Consider the following 25,303-nt stretch of genomic DNA (forward strand, 5'->3'; position numbering starts at 1 on the left):
CTGGATTTCACAGTCCAGTTTTACAGGGCAGTTGTCAAGTTAGTAGAGCATTGACGTCACTGGTTGACACACTAATGGCCTACTTATATTTGATAAGCAGCACAAGGTGCAGTACAATATTATAATCGTGAATTGTGATCACATTTTGACCACATTGGAACTCACAAAAAAAATGGTGCCATGCAGTTGAATTTCCAGATCAGTATGCTGTTCCAAATGGTTTGAAAGTAGACAGTAGACATGATGGCAGAACCAGAAAATATATGCCAGATAAAGCTTAATGCCATATGTCAGATTTCAAATTCCAATTTGTTTATTATCATCTAACTGTACATATTGTGGTGCACTGTCGGACAGAAGCAAACACACAAAACCAAAAGACTGTACGACAGGCTTTATTCGACATAAAACACCACAGGACCAGCTGTGAGAGTGTGGTGTTTGCTGTGAGCTCTGAGAGTGCGACCTCGAAGGGCCGGCGCAGGCTTATATCCTGGAGGGTGATTGAGACCTGACGGGGTGGGGCTTGGTCCATTCAGGTTGGCTGATTGATAGCCGACCAGGTGTTGTCTTGTCCCCATGCTGTTCTGCAGGTACCGAGGCTTCTCCCTGCAGTAGGCCAGTGGTGTACCACCACACATATGCAACCAGATCAAACAGCATTTCTCCAGGCCACAGCGCAGGCACATACACATACAGTACATCTAAAGGTAAATAATAAAATAAAATAAGTAATTTTAGGGTGATATTTTGGGATAATTTACTTAGCTATAGGATACTCTCCATGAATATCTCACCCTGTTGGAAGAAGTTATTTCTCAGCCTGGTGGTCCTGATTTTGCGGCTCCTGTTTATTTTAGGGTGGCATTGTTAGCTTAGCGGTTAACACAATACTGTTACAATGCTGGTGACCCAGATTCGAATTGGGTGCTGCTGTAAGGAGTCTCTACCTTCTCCCCGTGGGTGCTTCAGTTTCTTCCCACTCTCCAAAAATGTATGGAGTTTGTAGGTTAATTGGTGTATTTGGGTAGCTTGAGCCCTAAATTAAATGCTCCTCCTTCTTGATTGAAGAATGGAAGGACCTATGAGACCTCAAAGTCTATCTATCACTGTCTTCTGCGGAGGTGCCAATGCTCAGGTCAAGAAAAAAGCTCCAGAGCTCCAGAGGATTGTTAACTTGGCCTCCATAATCACGGGCACCAGACCACTCCATCATGGACATCTACAAGAGGTAGTGTCTTAAGAAAGCAGCCTCTACCCTCAAGGACCCTCACTACCCAAACCATGCCCTCTTCACTCTGCTACCATCAAAAAGGTACAGAAGCCTGAAGACAAGCACTCAGTGGCATAAGGACAGCTTCTTCCCCTCAGCCATCAGATCCCTGAATAAAAAATGAACACCGGACATTGCCTTATTTTGACTTTTTTTTTGCACTATTTGTATTTATTTTGTAAAGTGGTTTCTATAAATGTTTGCACTATGATGTTGCAGCAAAACAATGAATTTTGTAACACGTTCACGACAATAAATTCTGATTTTGATTCTGATGTGCATAAATAGTTGAGCATTGCAGGGCAACTTGGCAAAGTGTCGAAGGAAGTTAAAGAACACATTTTCTTATATATAGAGGCATCAAGGAAAATAGCAATGAGATCATGATGAACCTTAATAAAAAGTCTTAATTGGCTCTTGGAGTAATGTGTCCGGTTTAGGGCATAAACCAGGAAAGACCTGAAGAGGGTGCACAAAATCAGTGAACCGGTGCGGACTCGAAAGGCCAACATGGCCTGTTTCCGCTCCGTAAACGGTTATATGGTTATATGGTTAATTACAGCACAGAAACAGGCCAGATCAGCCCTTCTAGTCCATGCCAAACAGCTTTGCCCACCTAGTCCCATTGACCCACACCCGGCACATAACCCTCCACTCCTCTCTTTTCCATATATCTATCCAACTTTTCCTTAAATATTAAAATCAAACTTGTATCTACCACTCCCACCATCCTCTAAGTCAAGAAATTCCCCCTCATATTTCACGTGAAGTCCTTGCGAGAAGTTTGGAAGAGTTTAATTCAGTGATTCTCAACCTTTTTCTTTCCACTCACATACCACTTTAAATAATCCCTATGCTATGCTCTGTGATTAGTTAGGAATTGCTTAAGGTGCTATGTGAGTGTGAAGGAAAAGTTGAGAACCACTGCTCTAGACCCAATTGTTACTGAAATATTTGGCTTGAAAAAATTGTCATTGGCCCATTTCCTTTGGAGCTATGAAACCATGCGTCTAAGGAGTCAATTAGGTACGATTAAAATAGTGGTTTTCAAACTTTTTTTATTTCCACTCACATACCACCTGAAGCAATTCCTTACTCATCACAGAACACTTATGGCATAGGCAATGCCTAAAGTGGTATGTGAGTGGAAAGAAAAAGGTTGAGAACCACTGATTTAATTGCATTAATAGGCTGTTCAAGCTGAGTTTGTTCTCCTTGAAGTGATAGGGATTCAAAGTTTCTTTAATCTCATTTACATATATACATAAAATTTGTTTATTTCTGTTTGTCTGTTAAGGCACACAGAGGGGCCATTTGTTCAGAAAGAATGAGATTTTTGGCAGAAAGGTGAAGAACCTGAAGAAGAAGAATTTATTCATCAAAGTACCCCTCCCTGACAATAACGCCACCTCTGATTCATTATGAACAACCTTGCATGTACATGTGTGCACTTATATGTGCATGCACTTGCAAATATAGTCACACACATATGTATACACATATACATGTGGCTGAATGCATCATAGCTAAGGCTCACAAACAAGCATCAGGATTTCATCTGGCTGGTGGTGAGTGGAGCCCTCCCAGTCAGATCTTTCTCGTACATCTGGAATATCACCGACCACAGATTATTTCCTCGAGATGACTGTGGTGGGAGACCAGACTGTCGCCCACCACTTTACTGAATGAAGATTCGCAAAGAATGTGTGGAGAAGGAAAGTAAGGCGTCCTTGTCATGGTTCATCACCAGCGGCAGCATGTCAGAGGACTCTATGTCATGGGCTATTCTGGGGACGGATCCAGAATATGACATCTAGAACTGGTGGAAGATCATTAACTTGGTGAAAGACGCATTTTGGCTTGTCTGAAAGCTGTTGGTCTTTCAGCATACGGGGATGCCAATCCAGAAATGTTGTCGACTGGCAAATTCCAGACTACAGGATTATGCACTGAGGATGCACTGTGACCTGGTGCAGCCAATGCGATGGTGTTGTGGGGAAGGACCACAATCTAAACTCTTAATATTACTAGGCATTGAGAGGTGGAGACTGAAGGTAAGTCCCTCAATCAAAAGTAAGGGGGGGGGGGGGAAGAAAGGACAAGTTACCATATTGGTGGTAATGCTGTATTTAGTGAACAAATATAACAATGCACATTGATGGAAATAGCTGGATATGACCAACAGCTCCTGTCTGAGCAGCATCATGGATACCCGTTCGACTATCGTAACAAGGTCTGCAGTGGATGCCATCTCACTGGCTCTACACAAAGCCCTGGAACACTTGGACAGCAAAGATACGCTCATCAGGATGCTCCTTATCAACTACAGTTTGGCATTTAACACCATCATCCCCTCAAAACTGATCAGCAAACTTCAAGGCCTGGGAGCTAAAACCCTATTGTGTAATTGGATTATGGATGTCCTCACTTCCAGACCACAATCAGTGAGGAATGGAAGAACTTATCCTCCACAATCTCCATCAGTACTGGAGCACCACGGGGCTTCCTGATCTATTAATTTTACACTAACGACTGTGAGGCTTGGCGCAACTATAACACCATCTACAAATTTGCCGACGATACCACTGTAATGGATTGTATAAAGAAAGGTGATGAGTCAGAATACAGGTTGGAGATTGAAGACATGGCTGAATGGTGCAACAATGGCAAACTCGCACTCAATGTTACCAAAACTAAGGAGCAGATTGTTGACTTCAGGAAGAGAAAGCCAGAGGTATACAATCTGATGATCAATGGGGGATCAGAGGTAGAGAGGGTGAGCAGATTTAAGTTCTTGGAAGTCATTATCTCAGAGGATCTTTCCTGGATCCAACACACCAGTGGCATTGTGAAGAAAGTAAAAGTAAATCATCACCTCTACTTCCTCAGGAGTTGGTGGAGGTTTGGTATGACACCAGAAACCCTGGCAAATTTCTACAGAATTGTGGTGGAAAATGTGCTGACCAGCTGCATCACAGTCTGGTATGGGACATCAATACTCCTGGGTGTAAATCTCTCCAAAAGGTAGTGGCACAGTCCAAGACATCAGAGTTAAAACCCTCCCCACTATTGAGAACATGTAGAGGGAATGCTGCCGTCAGAGAGCAGCAGCAATCATAAAGGATCCACACCACTCAGCGCACGCTTTGTTCTCACTGCTGCCATCAGAAAAGAGAAATAGATCCAACAAGATTGGCACCACCAGGTTCAGAAACAATTACTACCCCTCCACCATCAGACTCTTCAATGACAAACTCAGAGACTCTTTAAAGGACTCTTACTTGTTCACTTAATTGATTTTTAAAAATTCTCTCTGTATTGAATAATGTTTGTTTACATTCGTTATCTGTTTACAGTTCCTTATTTGTTAACATGTACATGCTGTGCAGGTTTTTTTTGCACTACCAATAAGTGGTAATTCTGTCTTGCCTGCAGAAAAAAAAAGATATAAAGTATGTGATGTTATGAATGTACTGTGACAATAAATCTGAAATCAGATATTGTAGGTGTGAAAAGTCTTTGAAGGTTTTCTTTTCTGTAAATAATTCATTGTGAATAAAGTCTATTTTTGGTTAAAAATATGTATACAAACACACACACACACACACACACACACACACACACACACACACACACACACACACACACACACACACACACACACACACACACACACACACACACACACACACACACACACACACACACACACACACACACACTTCTTTTTTAGGGCATTCTGCCTCAAGCTCTGATCCATTTGCAACATTATATATCCTAGATCCATAAGATATACTAAAATGGATGCTGAGATTTACATCAGATGTCAATTAATTGCAAATGACAGCCAGCTCACTTTTAAATCAATTTATTTAGTTCAGTACCCTGTCCCCGCCTTCTCTCCGTAACCCCTAATTCCCTTATACTGAAGAAATATATCTAATTCCCTCTTAAATCAATTTATTTTGTAGTGGTGTCCTTTCTCCATCATTGAAGCTGAATATCCATGTTCTCCTGAAGTGTGGATTTCAGACCCTCAGTACCATCCTGAATCTCTTTTTTTCCCACTTTGATTAGTCATGGATCAGGAATTCCTCAGAGAGAATGTTGGAGAGATGTATATTTTAAAGAGGTTTTGAGAACATAAAAGAATGTTTTCCTCATTTCACCTGGTAATCTCTTGTTGTAACACAAATTGGACACACTGTCCATTTCAGGAATATATGCACATGTAAATAAAATGGAGCTGACTCAGTGTAATCAGGACCTCAGTGCCAAAGATTTTGCTCTGGGAGAGGACACTGGCATTGGTCCACTAATCCTGTCAATACATTTTGAAGAGATAGTATTGGTGGTTTCTCTCTGGTGCTGAGCTGTTTGCTGCAGATAGTTCAAGTCTCAGGAACAAAAAAAAGATCACTGCTGTCAAATAGATCATCAGGAAAGTGATTGTAGTAAATAAACAAAAGTGCTGGCGAAATTCAACAGGCCCTACAGCGTCCATCGGAGACAAGGATATAAAACCAATGCTTCAGGCCCGAAATGTTGGTTATATATCTTTGTGTCCTACAGATGCTGTGGGACCTGCTGAGTTTCTCCACCACTTTTATGTAAATCATTAGTTATATTACAAAGTTTGATATTTTGATCTTTAGATTCCCTTTTCCTCAGGCTGATGCACTGAAAGTGATGGTAAATTTATTTTGTGATGTCTAAGAAACAGCTTCCAAGTTATGGAAAATAGTAAATATTTTCCTGGGTCAAAGACAGACCTTTAGTGTTAAAGTGTGGTGTCATCCAATGGCTGCATTGGTAGGGAACCTATGTGTGGTGATATGTAATTACACCACTAGGTTACCAGGGGTCATCCCGGTGACATAGAAACATAGAAGATAGGAGCAGGAGTAGGTCATTCGGCCCTTCGAGCCTGCTCCGCCATTCAATGAGATCATGGCTGATCTTAAAGTTCGGTACCCTGTCCCCGCCTTCTCTCCGTAACCCCTAATTCCCTTATACTGAAGAAATATATCTAATTCCCTCTTAAATATATTCAATGAACCTGCCTCTATTGCTCTCTGTGGCAATGAATTCCACAGATTCACCACCCTCTGGGTAAAGAAATTCCTCCTCATCTCGGTTCTAAATGGTTTGCCTATTATCCTCGAACCATGGTCCTGGGTTCTGGACTCCCCCACCATTGGAAACATCCCTTCCGCATCCATTTTGTCCAGTCCTGCCAGAATTTTATATGTCTCTATGAGATCCCCTCTCAATCTTCTAAACTCCAGCGAGTACAATCCCAAATTGCGCAATCTTTCCTCATAAGTCATTCCTGCCATTCCAGGTATCAGCCTGGCGAATCGCCTCTGCATTCCCTCCATTGCAAGAACATCCTTCCTTAGATAAGGTGACCAAAACTGCACACAATACTCCAGGTGTGGTCTCACCAAGGCTCTGTACAGCTGAAGTAAGGTATCCTTATTCCTATACTCAAACCCTCTTGATATGAAGGCAAACACACCATTTGCCTTTTTAACCGCCTGCTGTACCTGCATGCTCGCCTTCAGTGACTGGTGCATATGAACCCCTAGGTCTCTCTGTAAATAAAGCAGTTCAGAGCTACAGTCTAGCCTTCCAGGTTTGTCTTGCAGAGAGACAAGACCTCTTAGTGTACATATTAGTTTATTAAAGCTGCCTTATACTTGCACTGCTGTTGTGGTTATTGTCAGTACAATTTAATAAACTAATATGATAGCTACTAGGATGGAAGCTGCTTCTGCCCCAACGCGCATTCCTAACCACCTGGAGACTCTTCCTGAGGAATGGAATCCTGGGACGACTAGCACGCATGTGCTTCCGAGGACAGAGACGGCAAGGAATCGCTGTACTGGAATCGTGGTGGAATGCAGGGAAGACCACAGAAGTATGATAGGGCAGGTAAGAAATGGCCAAGAGCCCTGCCTGCCCATGGGTTCACTGGTACAGGCGCCGCTGACCTAAACCCTGATCCGATCAGAAAGGGGCCACTACAAGTGTGGGTGGAAGGATCCCCACAAGTCGTGTTCCCGATCGCCACATATGTGCAGAATTCCCAACCACCCCAGAGCCAGGGAAAGCAGACACTGCTACCATCACTCACCCAGCAGCAGTTTCCCCAGTGCCACAGAGAACTGACGCTACCACTGGGATCCCCTCCTAAGCCCGCTGCAAATATCCCAAAGCCAGAGACTCAGCCAACAACCCCAAGCACCCAGGTTACTCCTCCAGCAGACACAAGCCCCACAGAGGCTCTACCAGCAGCTCCCAGTACCCCAGGGTCCATCCTTGCTATACCTAAGGGACCAGAGACTGCGGCTTAGCCATGTGCTGCGACCAGACAGGCTGGAGCTCGAACCCAGAAATCCCAGAGCCGGCACGCATTTCCGCAGCTGGCAGAGATGCTTTCTGAATTACGTGGAGGGTGCTGAGGCATCGGATAAAGAGCTATTAATGCTGCTGTTAGCCCAGCTGGGAGACCACCCTTACTCCCTGATACAGGATGCCAGGTCCTAAGAGGCAATGAGCACTTTACAGAGGCATTACAGTAAGGGGCATAGTGAACTCCACTCCCGGTACAGACTCATGACCAGGTCACAACAAGTAGGGGAGTCTGCCAGAGACTTTATACTCTCTCTGAAAGACCTGGCGAGAGGCTGCAACTTTAAAGCAGTATCAGCTCAGGAGTATGTGGAGGACCTTATTAGGGACAGAATTGTTGCGAGCACACGGTCCACTGAGACGAGACATCGATTGCTGGAGAAAGGAATGGTGGGGCTAGACGAGGCAGAGACTATTGCAGAAGCTTTAGAAAGCACCAGCACAGAATTGGAGGAGTACTCACAGGACCCTGGGGCTTGGACAAACGTCACACTGCTGGACTCTCTAGCCCCACGAAAAGAAAAGTATGCTGTCTCACAGGTATTCACAACAGCAGTAACACACCTTGAGGGTTCCAAGTGCTTTTTCTGTGGACAAAGAAAGTACCCCAGAGCCCTCTGCCCTGCCAGAGAAAATGTCTGTTCCAACTGTGGAAAACGTGGGCATTATGCAAAAGTCTGCAGAAACCCCAAGGCCACAGCCAAGACTCATTCTCATGCTAATGAGAGGTGGGAAAGCTCTTCTTTCTCCACAGACAAACAGAAGAAGAAGAATGCCATGTGTAGCCGGCCATCTCGGACAAATGCTACAAAGCAGAGGTCACAGTCTTCAGGAGATGAATATGACGCCGAGTACTATCGGATGGAAGGACATGAAGGACACGCCAAACTTGCTTCCCTACACATGAATCAGGCAAGTCCACACAATTTATCTGAAGCCACTGTGTGCATAAAAATTAATGATGTGAGGGTAAGTTCCTTAATAGATAGTGGAAGCACTGAAAGTTTTATTGACCAGGGGTTAGTCAACTGCCTTGCCCTCCCCACATGCCTGAGTGAGCAAACCATTTTGCTGGGTTACTCTAGAAATCCAGGGCACAAAATAAAAAGGATTCAAATTACTCGTACTACCTCACCTCTGTGCCCCGGTACTATTGGGGTTAGATTTTCAGTGCCAGTTAGAAAGCATTACAATAGTACTGTAGAGCTTGTTGAAAAAATCAAAGACTTGTTGATCCAAACCAAGGCTTTTATTAGCAAAAGACAGGAACTCTTCACAGGTGGCCGACCAGTCCGGAACGATCCGACCTGGCTAGGGATGCAACCCTTTAAGGCCCAGACAATAGGTGTGGCTTAGCTCTCAGCCAATCGCTGTAAGCACAGTCTAGATACAGTAACTATGTACACTATGTACATTGGTGATAGATCTGTACTATCACAAGTGCACAACGGGCCTCACCTCCCACTACGCCTTATGAAGAAACAACACTGCAGCCTGTCTGTCCTGAACATAGAACTCCCTCCGCTGTTCACACACCTGACCCCAGAATGCACACCAATAGCCACAAAGACCAGGAGGTACAGCCCAAGGGATAGAGCCTTCATTAGGACAGAGGTCCGCAGCCTACTACAGGAAGGCATCATAGAGCAGAGCACCAGCACCTGGAGAGCTCAGGTGGTTGTAGTAAAATCAGGAGAAAAACTGCGCATGATAGTGGATTACAGATAGACAATCAACAAATTTACACAACTAGATGCCTACCCCCAGCCACGCATAACAGACATGGTCAACAACGTTGCACAGTATAAGGTGTTCTCCACCATAGACCTGAAGGCAGCATACCACCAACTGCCCATTAGAAACAGCGATCGCATTTACACGGCATTTGAGGCAGATGGCAGGTTTATCAATTTCTGTGACTCCCCTTCGGTGTCACCAGTGGAGTGTCCCTGTTTCAGAGAGAAATGGATTGAATAGTAGATGAGTTCCAACTGAAAGCGGTGTTCCCCTACTTAGACAACGTGACAATCTGTGGCCACACCCAGGAGCAGCTGAGGAAAGGAACCTAACGTACAACAGAGAAAAATGCGTCTTTAGAACCAGGAAGTTGCCAATCCTGGGGTACATAGTGCAGAATGGGGAAATCAGTCCAGACCCAGCCCGTATGCACCCTCTCCTCGACCTCCCAGTACCACGCACGCTGAAAGCACTAAAAAGGTGTTTGGGGCTGTTCGCTTACTATGCCCAATGGGTCCCCAACTACGCCGACAGGGCCTGCCCACTTATAAAAGCCTCAGTTTTCCCATTGTTCCCAGCAGCCACCAGAGCATTCAGGGACATTAGGGACCATATCGCTAAAGCTACCATATGGTCCATAGATGAGTCGATCCTGTTTCAAGTAGAAACGGATGCATCCGATGTGGCTCTGGCAACCACCCTAAGCTAAGACGGACGACCGGTGGCCTTTTTCTCGCAAACCCTACAGGGGTCACTGCTGTTGTGGTTATTGTCAGTACACTATGTCTCGAGGACTGCAAGGTCCATCATCTCTGGAATCAAACATTACTTTTTGCATGAGACCTCCAATTTTACTCCAAAATTATCTACTGGCCAGAATCAAGTCTGAAGCAGATTTTGGATTTTTCAGAGTCAAGTTTGAATCAGTCTATGGATTCATAGGTGACTACTGAGCCTAACACAGCAAGTTCAAGTTTATTATCATGTCACTGTACTATACAACCTGACAAAACAGCATTTCTCTGGATCATGGTGCACACACATATACACGCATAGTACATAATAATCACAAATATACATAAAGATAGAATTTAAAATAAGTATATATAAATATTCCTCAGATAGCCCGATAAATAACCCTGAAATTCTACAAAGGTGCGTTACCAGGTGCTTGAATGGACAGTTTAGTGGGTAATTTGAGAGGTGGTGGACTCCTCCTGCCATTTATAGTGGGCTTCCCTTTTATAAGACAATTACAATTAGTGACAGCACTTTAACTCTAAACAAATGTGTGAACCTCATTCTAAGGTGAAATTTCAGCCTAGAGCTATCCAGGGACTGATGGCAACACGAGGTTCATCTGAGGGCCCCTGAAAGTTCCTGTTAAATGCTGGTTCCTGTTAAATGCTGGTTATTTAGTAATGTCCAAAAGTGAAAAGGTAATCTGTTTCAACACTCTTTCAGTCTCAAGAATTTTGGTTATCATAGAAAATGACTTCTGCTTTCATGATTAAATGTATAAATGTGAGATTATCTGTTCGATAGGTATTTTTAAAAAACTCTCAACATGAACTTTTTCAGATCTCAGAGTCAGGGTGCTAGCCTTTAAACAGATTGCATTCTGTGATGACTTCTGAGAGTGGAATGTAGTGTGGATTGTGGAGGGTCATATGACCTCTCTGGCGAGCCCGACATTGGAAGTGACCTCACCTACCAATAAAGGGTTAGATCTGTCCACAGGTGAGGTGGATGGGTAATTTGTCCTCGCAGTTCATGTGCACAGGCCCTGCATTGAAAAAGCAGCACACGCACAGATTTTTTTGTCTCTCTCTGTTTTTGCTGTTGCCTGGAGTTTACATCAGGCTGCGGCCATGGGTGGCACCAGAGGGGTGACTGCAATGGGTCTTCCCTGGATCCTGAGCTGTGGATGATGGTGGAGACCAGGTTCACTTGATACACTTGATAGTTGTAATTAATTTACTGTGTATTAGTGTGCTGTGCCTGCTAGAGATAGAGAGAGTTGGTGGGTACTGTGTGTTTAACCCTCTCATTCCCAATTGGAAGTTGAGAATATTTAGCAGTGATTTATTTGCACCCAATGTGTAATTATTTGTGTATTATTCCTGTGTATGTATTTGTTAGTTGTGACCAGTGCTGAACTCCAGGCGATGAGCCAAAGCAACTCCTGAGGATTAAGGGCAATGAGCCCATCTGGATCCTGAACAGCAGCAACACTGATGATTAGGTTCATGTAAATGCACTCACTGAGTTACACTGTATACTGTGCCTGTTGTTGGATGGGAAACTCTTGTTGATTTGTTATGTAGTATACTGTACCTGTTTGGAGGCAATGGAGTTATTGACCATGAAGCCAACACCAGATAGGCGTTGTTCAGCCTGAGGCTTGCCAGACCAGTAGAGTGTGAAGCCCGCACCATGTCCTTGGAGGCTGCCTACATCTGCAAGGCGGACTTCGCTGAGAGCGGCTATGTCGATGTTGAGTCTGAGGAGTTCATGTGCGATGAGGGCAGACTGACGTTCAGGTCGGTGGTTGTCAGCCTTGTCTAGCATGGATCTGATGTTCCAACATGCTAGCTTGAGTTTGTGTGCATCTTTTGAGGGGGAGGACGTGGACCTGTCCTCGGGCCTGCGCAAAGGAGCTTTTAGGTGGAGTTCAGTGTGCGCAGTACAGATTGAAGAGACTCCCATCCATGTGGTACCGGATGTAAACACCGTCTTCATTGTTGAGGTCTTTATTGGATTGTTTCAACATCACGCTGAAGAAGATAGTAAAGAGGGTTGGTGCGAGGACGCAGCCTTGCTTCATGCCGTTGTCAATGGAGAATGGTTCGGAGAGCTCATTGCTGAATCTGACCTGACTTTGTTGGTTTTCGTGCAGTTGGATAACCATGTTGAGGAACTTGGGGGGGCATCCGAGGCACTCTAGTATTTGCCAAAGCCCTTTCCTGCTCACGGTGTCAAATCTTTGGTGAGGTCAACAAAGGTGATTTCGAGTCCTTTGTTTTGTTCTCTGCACTTTTCTTGGAGCTGTCTGAGGGCAAAGACCATGTCAGTAGTTCCTCTGTTTGCGTGAAAGCCACACTGTGATTCTGGGAGAACATTTTCGGCGACACTAGGTATTAGTCTATTAAGGAGAATCCTAGTGAAGATTTTGCCTGCAATGGAGAGCAGCGTGATTCCCCTGTAGTTTGAGCAGTCTGATTTCTCGCCTTTGTTTTTGTACAGGGTGATGATGATGGCATCACGAAGGTCCTGAGTCAGCTTTCCTTGGTCCCAGCAGAACATGAAAAACTCATGCAGTTTGGTATGCAGAGTTTTCCCGCCAGCCTTCCAGACCTCTGGGGGGATTCCATCCATACCTGCTGCTTTGCCACTTTTCAGTTGTTCAATTGCCTTATATGTCTCTTCCCAGGTAAGGACCTCATCCAGCTCTAGCCTCAAGGGCTGTTGAGGGAGCTGGAGCAGGGCGGATTCTTGAACTGAGTGGTTGGCACTGAAAAGGGATTGGAAGTGTTCTGACCATCGATTGAGGATGGAGATCTTGTCGCTGAGGAGGACTTCGCCGTCTGAGCTGCGCAGAGGGCTTTGGACTTGGGGTGAGGGGCCGTACACAGCCTTTAGTGTCTCATAAAAACCCTTGAAGTCGCCAATGTCGGCGTTAAGCTGGGTTCTTTTGGTGAGGCTAGTCCACCACTCATTTTGGATCTCCCAGAGTTTGCGCTGAAGGTGGTTGCATGCGAGACGGAAGGCTCATTTTTTCTCTGGCCAGGAAGGCTTTGAAAGGTGACCTCAGCTGCACCATTTCATCTGATGCAAGGATCGACAAAGAGATAGACAACAGACTCTCCAAGGCAAATAGTGCCTTTGGAAGACTACACAAGAGAGTCTGGAAAAACAACCACCTGAAGAAACACACAAAGATCAGCGTGTACAGAGCCGTTGTCATACCCATGCTTCTGTTCGGCTCTGAATCGTGGGTCCTCTACTGGCACCACCTACGGCTACTAGAACGCTTCCATCAGTGCTGTCTCCGCTCCATCCTCAATATTCATTGGAATGACTTCATCACCAACATTGAAGTACTCGAGCTGGCAGAGTCCGCAAGCACTGAATCCATGCTGCTGAAGACCCAACTGCGCTGGGTGGGTCACGTCTCCAGAATGGAGGACCTTCGCCTTCCCACGATCGTGTTCTATGGCGATCTCTCCACTGGCCACCGAGACAGAGGTGCACCAAAGAAGAGGTACAAGAATTGCTTAAAGAAATCTCTTGGTGCCTGCCACATTGACCACCGCCAGTGGGCTGATATCACCTCAAACCGTGCATCTTGGCGCCTCACAGTTCGGCGGGCAGCAACCTCCTTTGAAGAAGACCGCAGAGCCCACCTCACTGACAAAAGACAAAGGAGGAAAAACGCAACACCGAACCCCAACCAACCAATTTTCCCTTGCAACCGCCGCAACCGTGCCTGCCTGTCACGCATCAGACTTGTCAGTCACCAACGAGCCTGCAGCAGACATGGACATACCCCTCCATAAATCTTCGTCCGCGAAGCCAAGCCAAAGAGAGATACTGTACCTGTGGATGGTTGGGTAGAATGGAAGTGTGACCCTCATTTGTTTGAAGACTCGGTATATGTGGGTAGTTGTGAGTATGTGTCCTTTTGTGAATTCCTTTGTGCATAAACAGAGACTGCTGTTTGTTAATAACATGTGCCCAGTCTGGATTCTCTTTGAACTCATCGAATCTATTCTGAACACAACAGATACCATACCTAGAATGATGCAACATTCTTTCAATCATCAATTTTACTTTTCTTTTGTATATCATATTGAAACGTACATGTCATAATTGAATTTATAATCTAAAGTAACCTCTGGTTCTAGATTCAAATTCATACTTGACTCAGCTATATCTCAGTCAAATTAGAAAACTGATTAAAGCTGACTAAAAATAACTGGTTAATTGACAAAATCTGTTTTATTGAGTTAAAGCTGAGACATCTCTTGTGTGGCTTTCAGTTTTGACATCCTTTATTTCGAAGTAAAATATAATCATATACATTTGTAAAAGGCAATGAAATATTATCAGAAGATGAAATCACACAGAAAGTAAAACATCTTATCTTCAAGAAGTATTATAGAGGTGAAATAGAAAAAGCATCCATGGAACAACCAGGACTCTCAATGTGAAAAGATAAACTACCAAGATACTATGCCACAATGAATCACTTACATAACCACCAGTCATTACACAGAACCTAAAATAGGCTCCACAACACAGTGGACCGATTTTTAAAAATTTTTTATCACTTACATAGAAATGAAAATCTTGCAGGATTTACAATAGACTGTTAATTCACGTTGTGAGATTAACAGCAGGCATTGAAGATTAAAATCTTCTCCCAAGACACCGTGCAGAATGAATATAGAGATACTTTCATCAACTCAGAATGACCAGAAGGATACTTAGAAAAATAATTTACATTTTTATCATGCATTACTTCACAGTTACAAATTATTTCTGAAATACATTCACTTTTGTTTGTAGATTAATTCACAACAAACCACTTTCTTAAAAATGCAACAAACTTCAAAATCAAGCTTAATGAGAATAGTTTAAGTATTAAAATTTGCAACCATTAGAAGGTGATTCCAACTATTGAAATCCATGTTGCCCATTACACCAAATTAACCTTCCAGCCCTGCACTTTTCTAGAGAGTGGGAGGAAACTGGAGCACCCATTGAACACTCACACAGACAAAAGGGAGAATGTACAAACTCCTTACAGACAGCACTGGATTCAAACCAGGATTACTGGTGCTGCAATAGCCATAATAGTTCAGCGATAAAGCTTGGTCACTGTGGGTCAAAATCTCAGGTAAATTTTATTTTTGGTGCCTGTGTTAGGTAGAGTGCATTCTGCTCTGATTCTGAGGGTCACCTGTGCTCTAGTCATGATCTTTCCTGGCCATCTACTAAAACTTTGAGTAAGCCTTGGTTATCTCGGCAGTCTCCCAATGAGCTGTGTTTTTTTTTAGGTCCTGGACCTATGGAGGTTTATTCATCTTCAACTGGGGGAGGGGAGGGGTGGATGGGGGGGGGGCGGGGGGGATGGAGGTCAACTGATCATTCCACCATGACCCTGTGACTGGAAGTTCATACCAATATTCAGCTTGCTGTTCAGTCTACGTTGCCTCCAAGGTCACTCCGCTCACATTTATCAGGCAACATTTGCAGACAACATTTGTGCGTGTAAGCATCTGGCAGCTAGCATTCCACTCATCACTTACTCGTTCAGTGAAGCAAATGACAGATCGGCTGTTGCACTCAAAACAGCCTCTCAAACAAATTCGGTCAGGATCATAATCATGGAAAATCTGGGCCACCTTCTATAACTTTTCATATTATCCTCTCTTCTTGCTGCCGTCTGACTCGTGATAATCTCATTGGCACAACATTCTTCAATCAATTATTCAATAATTTTTGTCATAAGGAGAGAAGTTCACCAATCTTTTCATTGTATTTTGCTCCATTATTATCTTTAGCTAATGCAGCAGGACTCACATGATAACAGGGTTGGAATGATAAATGGTGAATGAAACTTATATAATGCTGGTCATCATTAACAAAATATCAGATCATAACTACCTCCCTTTGTGAGCAAATCAACTAAAACTGGAAATGTCTGAGCCTGAAAGGGACTTCAATCTGAAATGCTCACTGATTTATTTTTCAACAGATGCTGCTTGACTGGCTGAGTTATCAACTCTGAATTCCCTATCATTGGAACTCTTGGGTTGTCAATATTATAACTCTGCTTACATCTGTGCAAGACATTGGTGAGGCCACAGTTGGAGTATTGTGTGCAGTTCTGGTCATCCTTCTATAGGAAGAAACAGCAGTCCATCTGGTGATAAGCTCAAAAAGTCATTAATGTGGAAAGGATGCAAAATTAGTTGAAGAGGATGTTTGCTGGACTGGACATCTTGAAATAGGAGAGGCTGGAGAGACATTAATTTTTTAAAATCTTAACTGTAGGAGGCTCAGTGGTGACCACACAGAAGGGCATAGATAAGGTAAATGGTCATAATCTTTTTCCAGGTCAAGGAAAGGAATTCTAAAACTAGGGGACATAGATTTATGGTGAGAAGGGAAAGATTTAAAAGGGATCTGAGGGAAAACTTCTTTATGCAGAGAGGCTGGGCAGATCGAATGATTTGCCAGAGGAAACTGGAGATGTGGGTATAATTACAATATTTAAAAGACAGTTGGACAGGAAAAGTTCAGAGAGATAGGGGCCAAACATAAACAGATGGGATTTACTCAGATAAGTAACTTGGTCATCATGAACAAGTTGGGCTCAAGAGCCTGTTTCTCTGCTGTACAGATCAATAACTCTATAACTCTAAATGCTATGGATGTAAGGGAAAGTCAGAAGAAGCTACCTATTCTGAGCTAAGTGGTCCACTGCTTGACTCCTCAAATGCTATACAATAAATACAAGCCACCAATGAGAATGGGTGCTGTTGAATAATGCAGTACTTCACAGCATCCATGAAACAGCAGTCCATCTGGTGATAAGCTCAAAAAGTGTTCAAACATCCATCTCCTCCTTCAATGACACAATATATTTTTAATATGTACCTTCTGCAGCACCTATTGTAGTCATTCACCATGGTTTCTTGAATGACATCCTCCAGAGCTGCTACTTCTAATCCAAAATGACAGGACGATCCAGTGGTATTTCCAGGTTCTCCTAACGTACCTTAATTTTACACGTATATCACAGTACCCCAATCTTCAATGACCCAACATTCTTGCCTTGCATGCAACCCACATTTTATCTCACTGACTATGGTTTACGATCCTTCTCCTTACATTGCAGGGAAGGATAACAAAAGATCACATTGTTAATGATGGTCATGTCCTTGGAATAAGGTTGAAATGAAATTATCGGTACCTGTTAGCTTACAGGGAAGCAAATGCAAGACTTACATGAGGATTTCTCCTGAAGCCTAAAATATACTAAAGAATCTATTTTCTGATTTTCCACCCCCACCCCTGCCCCTTTCTCTTTATATAAGGCAATATATATATTGATTTCCTTTCCTTTCAATTACATTTTTGTTAGGATTGGACACAGGCTTGAACCCCTTCCTGTAGAATGAGCCATCTTCTGCCACAATAACTGGTGTCTTCAGTCAGACAAGCAGTCAATACTTAGTGATGCAAACATTTTAATGATTACATTTAATTGTGACTCCTGCTCATTATGAATACACCTGAGCAGAGATGGTGGGTCTGTGAATTTTCAGGTCTGATAGACCTATCAGAGACCTACTCCAAGTGAAGAAATCTCTTTGTAGAAAATGTGACTCATTAAAATTTAACATTTGTTCTGCATTTTGGGAAATAACTACTTTATTACTTTTCTGAGTGATTTATTTTTGGTAATAATCAAGATAAAGTGGATAGCTCCTTGAGAGTTAATATTGCAAGTGAGTCAGATTATGTTGTGTTTGTATTGTATATAGATATGTTTTTGGGAGGTAAATTGGGAAGGTTTTTTAGTGTAGGTCACATACAAACACTTTAAAACAGATATTTAAAATACTGGAGCTCTGTTAATGCTAGACATATGTTGTTTACAAAAAGGCAACAGATGAAAGAACTTGTTGGAGCCACAGATTGTCTGGAGGGTCAGGTGGTTTTGCAAGCAGAGAGAGTAAAACAGGTTTTCTCTCTGTGAGAGAGAGGGAGAGAATTCAGTTCTGCAGTTTTACAGTCAGTAGCAGTAGCAGCAGCTGGGACTGGAACAGGACAAGCTGGCAAGCTTCTGGAAAACCCCATTTGGTAGATTGGTTATGATTGCTTAGTTCAGCCTGGTCAAAGCCCTTGTGGTTCATGCAAGAGGAGAGGACTGGTTGTCTAATGTTTCACTTGAAATAAGAGAAACAAAAATAAACTCTGTGGTGACCTGAAAGAAAGAAGTTATCATCTGGAGAACCCTGAAGGGGCAAGTTTTTTCAGAAAGTCACTAAAGTAGCTGATTGAAAATGAATCAGTTCTGGGTGTTCAGCAAACAACAAATCTCTCTCTGAAAACTGATAAGAACCTTCCTGACTGGTAACCATTTACCTTTCAAGAACCCAAGCTGGTGAACTTTATAAATGTTAAATTCTATGCACAGTATAAGAATTGCCTGCAACTTGAAGGAATGAGAAATGAGATTGGACTGTGAATCAAATAACTTTTCTGAACTTACACATACATTACATACATGTGCGCTTAGAATTAGAAGGAGATAAGTTAGTTAAGTTAATAGTGATAAGTTAAAGTGTGATTCTGTTTTCATGTTTAAAGATAATTAAAAGCAACTTTTGTTTAAATAACCATTTGTATTGGTGAATATCTATTGCTGTTGGGTTTTGGGGTTAATGGACTTGTAACACGAGAATCAGTGGCTTGTAGAGGTAAAACATATTTATAGAGTGCAGCATATTTTTGGCAAATACTGTCAATTTTATTAAGTGAAAAAATCCAGAATATTTAGGTTTTAGAAAAGTGCCAAAACAATGATTTTTTGTATAAACTTATTTGGTTCAAAAGAATATTAACCCTGTCACAGTAAGAGTGTGGAGAGTGATAACAATCAAGTTATATGTAATTGGTTGCTATTAATGGTGACATGAAAATTACCTGTTTATTGTTTAGAATTTTAAACAAAATGTATGGAATTGCAAGCTGTGCTTGCTATACTTATTTACTTTGCAGATTGGTTGAATTTAATTTGAGGATAAAGACAGAAATAATGTTAAAATTGTGCAATTTAAATCATCTATTGATGTTTAAGCAGCTGAAAGAATGCTTCACTTCAATCCCTTTACTTATGATAAGGATCCTTTTTTATAAACTGGTGCCCTGCATCCGTTCAAGTTATCACCTCTCACTGATAACCAATGGTGTTCATTGCAACCTCTGGAACTCCTTTGAACTCAATGTCTGACAACAGAACAGTGACAAGCAAAATTTGATTTTTGAGGGCTTTGATGCAAAAAAAAGAGTTGGAACATACAGAAAGATTTTTTTTTAAACATACATCACCAGGGTTTCAACAGTGAATGTACAAGAGGCTGTCCTACTTTGTCTGGAGATGTGTTCATAAGCTGGCATTTCATCTAGTAGGACATCAGTAACAGTAAAATACTTTGAAAGATTACCATTCAAAATCAATTTCCCTGTGTGTTTTCCTTCCCCCTTAATTGCACCATAAATTCACTGCTCCTTCACTCTCAGTGCGGTCAAGCTTTGAGGAAAGTGCAGGTCAGGGAGAGACCTTTAACAGTGCAGCACTGATAATCTGTCGAATGTACTCATCAAGTGTGGCTTGATAACAGACGTTTGGTCATGATGCATTTATTACAATGCCAGTTATGCTCTGAGACATCTGAAGACACTTTAATACAGTTTTTTGTTCAAGACTAAAAGAATATTAATGAGGACGTAAGATTAGATTTGCAAGTTGAAAGGGAAGCCGAGCGATTTCACAAAATGCTTATTGAAATGTATTAATCATGCAGGTTTTAAAGCAAAAGATTAACAAAAAATGAGTCTGAATAAAGAAGGAATGTCAAGTGGTGGGATGGTTAGTGGTTGAGAAGTAACATTTAAAAGCCAGATCAAAGTGGTTTATAGGATGTAAAACAGAATGGATTTAGCTTTCCAAATGTTGCAGATTTTTTTCCTATGCAATTCTCTCAAAATCAACCACATAAATGCGAAAAAAAAAAGTGAGGAACCTGCAGCTCAGTTACAATCAGCATAAATCAAGTTCCCATACTCTTTCTTACTATGGTGCAACTACTGTATGTACATATGTATTATATGAGCTGGCCTTCCCCCTGAATCTGTGACTCCTCCATCCCAGAAATCCCCATAAAGGCTGTTACACTCAAACTCCTCCCTCCATACCTGCCTTGGAACCGGGCCACCAACATGTGAGATGTATTAATCAAAACTCTCTGTCTAATGTGGTTGATCTATAGTGCTATAATTTAATCACCTTAAAATTTTGGGCCATGACAAGGCCAAGGTGGATAAACTGGACACCGACCTTAAAGTTCCGGAGGCCTCAGTCAAATTCGATCGATGGTTGCAATGCCTCAACGCTTTCGTGAGATGCAATGACGTGTAGAGTGAGGAAGATAAACAAGATCTACTCTTCCCTCAGGTCACCCACCGAGTCTTCCAGATGATGAGAGACTGCACTACTTACTCAGCCACAATGGAGCTCCTGCAGAAACAGTATCGGACACTGACTAACGTCATCTATGCCAGATTCCTTCTGGGCATTCATAGAGAAGCGCCTTGTGAATCTGTCAATGAGTACATGCGGGACTTGTGGGAGCTGGGGCAAGCCTGTGACAGTGGAGAAGTCTCTGCTGCTGCCCATTTAGAAAGCCTGATACGCGATGCATGTGTGGCTGGATTTAAGTCTGATCACATGAGACAGACTCCTGGAAAAAGGCAATCAAAGCCTACCAGAAGTAATCAACCCGGCTAAAGCACTTGAGACAGCGCAGCTAAATGCAGAGGTCTTATCCTTGGGGAATGTGGCTGCCACGTGGGGAGCTTCGGGTCTGCTATCTTGGGACGTGGGTCCCAAGTCATTGCCGCTGCCAATGTGCACCTGAAGAGCTACTGCTGCAGACATGCGAAACGTCCCCGAAAGAACTGCCTGGCCCAAAACGCTACATGCTCCTCCAGTGCGAAGAAGATCCCAACCCCCTTCCAGCAAGGGTTAGGGTTAGGGTTAGGGTTAGGGTTGCCAACTTGGACCCCGCCTCTTCTGCCTTCACCTCCAGTGTCACTTCTGGTCATGGGAAATGGCTCAGCAGGACCATGGGAATGGCAAACTGGGACGGCACCACTTCTAGCAAGGAGCAGCACCACCACGTGCGTGACACGGAGGCAGCCATCTTGGCAGGCACCCCCCTGAACTAACTCTACAGCAGCGACTCAGACAGCAACCAGACCAATGCCTCGATTACCCTGGATCAGGACAGCCACATCATCTGGCCAGGGCCATAATGAACATCAAGGTAAATGGATGTGTCATGAACTGTTTATTTGATATAGGAAGCATGGAGAGCTTCATTCACCCAGGAACAATGCAGTGCTACTCCCTCACTGTAACCCCAACAAAATGTAAAGACTCCTTGGTCTTTAAATCCCACTCTGCTGAGATCCACGGCTGTTGCACCATGACACTGACTGTGTTGCGCATGAAGTTCAAGAACGTAAAGCTCCTTATCGTGCAACAGCTCTGCACACCAGTTATACTGGGACTAGACTTCCAGTGCCAGCTAAAGAGCATTCAAATGCAGTTTGACAGCCCCCACCCCCCCACCCCCCACATTCCAAAACCGCAAATTTTTAAATCACTAATTTTTCCCTCCTCTGAACACGATCTGTGGTCTCTGTACCCTGAAGGTCCCACCGTCGCCCCTGTTTGAGAACCTCACCCTCAGCTGTAAGCCGGTCACCATCAAGAGCAGGTAATACAGCCCTGGGCACAGAGCCTTAATCAAATCAGAAGTCAAATGGCTTCTGGCAGAGGGGATCGTAGAACCCAGCACTAGTCCCTGGAGAGCACAGGTGGTGGTTGTTAAGAGAGGAGAGAAACACTGCCTGGTAATCGACTACAGACAGACCTTAAACTGTTTCACCCAGCTGGATGCCTACCCACTCCCCTGCATCACTGACATGGTAAACAAGATTGCCCAGTTCTGGGTCTTCTCAACCATTGACCTCAAGTTGGCCTACCACCAACTCCCGATCCACCCGGAGGACAGCCGTACACTGCCTACGAGGCAGACGGCCACCTCTACCACTTCTTCCGAGTCCTTTCAGGGTCACCAGTGGGGTTTCTATCTTCCAGAAGGAGATGAACTGAATAGTCGATGACTACAAGTTAAAGGCCACATTTCCTTACCTGGACAATGTGACCATCTGAGACCATGACCACCAGGATCATGACACTCACCTGCTGAAATTTCTCCAGACAGCCAAAAGTGGGCAGGCCAGTGGCTTTCTTTTCCCGAATTCCCCATGGCCTTGAACTTCAGCACTCAGCCATCAAAAGGAGGCCCAGGCCATAGTGGTAGCTGGAGGCACTACCTGGCCTAAAACAGTTCACCCTGCGGACTGACCAACATGCAGTCGACTTCATGTTCAATAACCAACAGCAGGGAAAAATTAAGAATGACAAGATCCTGAGGTGGAGAATTTAGCTATCCACCTACAACTATGAAATCTTTTACCAGCTCAGGAAGCTCAACGAGCCTCCCGATGCCCTGTCCTGGGGGACATGAGCCAATGCGCAGCAGGACCGCATCCAAGTCCTTCTTCCAGGTATGAACCTCTACCATCCTGGGGTCACCAGGCTCTACCACTTCATTAGAGCATGTAAAATCCCTTACTTGGTTGAGGATATCAGGGAACTGACACGAAGCTGCCTGGTCTGTGCCGAATGTAAATCCCAATTCTATCGGCCAGATAAAACTCATCTCATCAAAGCCACCTGCCCTTTCAAGCAGGTGAGTATGGACTTCAGGGGCACCCTCCCTTCCACCAACAGGAATGTATATATTGATGAATATCATTGATGAATACTCCTGCTTCCCTTTTACCATTCTCTGCCCAGACATGACCACAGCCACAGTCATAAAGGCACTGTATAGCATATTCACTCTGTTCAGATACCCCTGCTATATCCATAGTGACCAGGGATCTTCATTTATGAGTGAGGAGCTGCACCAGTACCTGCTGGCCAAGGACATAGCTACGAGCAGGACCATGGATTATAATCCCTGGGAATACAGCCAGATAGAAAGGGAGAGCACCACCATCTGGAAGGAAGTCCTCCTAGCCCTGGGGTTGTAAAGCCTGCTCATTTCCTGATGACAAGACATCCTCTCTGAATCACTCCACACCACCTGGTCCCTCCTCTCTACCACTATCAATGTGACACTGCATGAAAGGCTCTTTTCCTTCCCCAGGTAGTTGGTGTTTGCAACCACACTGACATCATGGCTGATGACCTCTGGACCTGTACTGCTCCGGTGGCATATCAGATGCCACAAGGCTGACCCTCTGGTTGAGAACCACAAATATGCTTATGTGGAGTACCAGGATGGACGGCAGGACATGGTTTCCTTCCAAGACCTGGCCATGCAGGGGACCCCTCGACCAACAAGCCCCACTAATTGTGCCCGACACAGCGCTCCAACCCCAGACCGAGCAACCCCACAGTTCTAACCCCCTTCAGCCACAGGAGGTACAGCTGTCACGCAAGACATCGCTCAGGAACCAGCAGCTGAACCACAACAAACCTTATGACAGTCGCAGTGACAGACAAGACCGCCGGACAGGCTGAACCTGTAGCAAACATTGAATCATTTCACCCTGCCAAAGGAAGGGGTGAATGTGGTGCAACCACTGTATGTATGAACTGTATGTATTGCATGAGCTGGCCCACCTCCTAAACCTATGACTCCTCCCTCCCAGATATTACCATTAAGGCTATAATACCCACACTCCTCCCTCACTACCTGCCTTGGAACTGGGCCAGCAACATGCAAGACGTGTTGATGTCTTAAGATGGTTAAAGCCTATTAATCACAGCCCTCTGTCTAATGTGGTTGATCAATAAGTGCTACACTTACCATTTAAAAAGACTTACTCTACTAGGGTTCAATAAACTTGCCATTCATTTGAATCAGCCACACAATGTTTCTGCTCATTGCTCATTTCTGACATTCTTCAAAGAGATTCTCAAATAAAGCTCTGTATTTTAAATAGGTCACTTATATAAAAGGCTACCTAATTATTAAAAATAAGAAACTGTTTACTGCACACTACTGTAAGACTGCATATTTTTAAAATAATTTCAGTCATTTGAAATCAGATTTCATGCAAGCAGTGGATTACACTGAAAGGGTTATATATTTGAAAAAAAAATGTAGGTGATGTTTGTAAAATCACACCAACTGAAAAATAAAATGCTGGGTTGATGTTAATAGTGAAACTTTTGTGTAAATAATGGGATGTTTACTGACTCAAAGAAACTTCAGCATTTGGTAATGCTAATAAAACTGAACTGTTCCAAATGAAGGTTTTAAATAAATGTAAGGAGAACGGAATCAGATGAAATTTATACTTTATTACCATGAAGGGACATGATCAGGATATGGGCTGCATCAAATTTACTTCCCTCAGCCAATAACAAAACTGAAGTTTTGAACAGCAAAAAACAAATAAATTGAGGAATGTTACAGAAATCTCAACATGTTTACAATAGGCCACTGAGAATCAATGAAACATCTGAATCACAATCCAAAATACAAAGCATCCCACTGGAGAACATTGTTGATTGTTGATTGTTATAATACTTTGAAAGATGCTAAATATTACTAATCATGAGAAACAATTTAATATCCTGAACTTCAAGCTACAGATGTTAAATCCATCACGAAAAAGAGCTGGAAGGGTTGACAAAACATTGGGGGTTCAAGGGAATGCGAAGAGACTGCAGCAAGAATGGTCAACCAGAAGAAATAAATTCAGCAAAAGATAGCAAGACACCTTTGAATGACTTGTTTTCAAAGAGTACAAGTTATCATTGATATATCTCTGAAGCTATAAACCACATGATGGTAGGAAACTTATTCAAGGTACATCTGTGCACTTATTTCAGACTTCAGATTTAGTGTTAGATTGCATATATGGCATCACCTACATAGCTGAGATTCCTTTTCTTGTGGGTGAGGCAGAATTACCATTTACTAGTAG

At 43.3% G+C, this 25,303-nt stretch overlaps 1 long non-coding RNA gene across 1 annotated transcript; it reads right to left on the reverse strand.

The window, feature by feature from the left end:
* Positions 1 to 379: 379 nt before the first annotated feature.
* Positions 380 to 17,655, reverse strand: LOC138753175 (uncharacterized). Its single transcript, XR_011351019.1, has 2 exons — positions 17,572 to 17,655; positions 380 to 704 (listed from the first exon to the last, which is right to left on the reverse strand). It is a non-coding gene; the product is annotated as an uncharacterized lncRNA (long non-coding RNA).
* Between the last annotated feature and the right edge of the window lie 7,648 nt (positions 17,656 to 25,303).

Source organism: Narcine bancroftii, chromosome 1 (genome assembly GCF_036971445.1).
Source record: "Narcine bancroftii isolate sNarBan1 chromosome 1, sNarBan1.hap1, whole genome shotgun sequence".
In the NCBI taxonomy this organism is placed as follows: Eukaryota; Metazoa; Chordata; class Chondrichthyes; order Torpediniformes; family Narcinidae; genus Narcine; species Narcine bancroftii.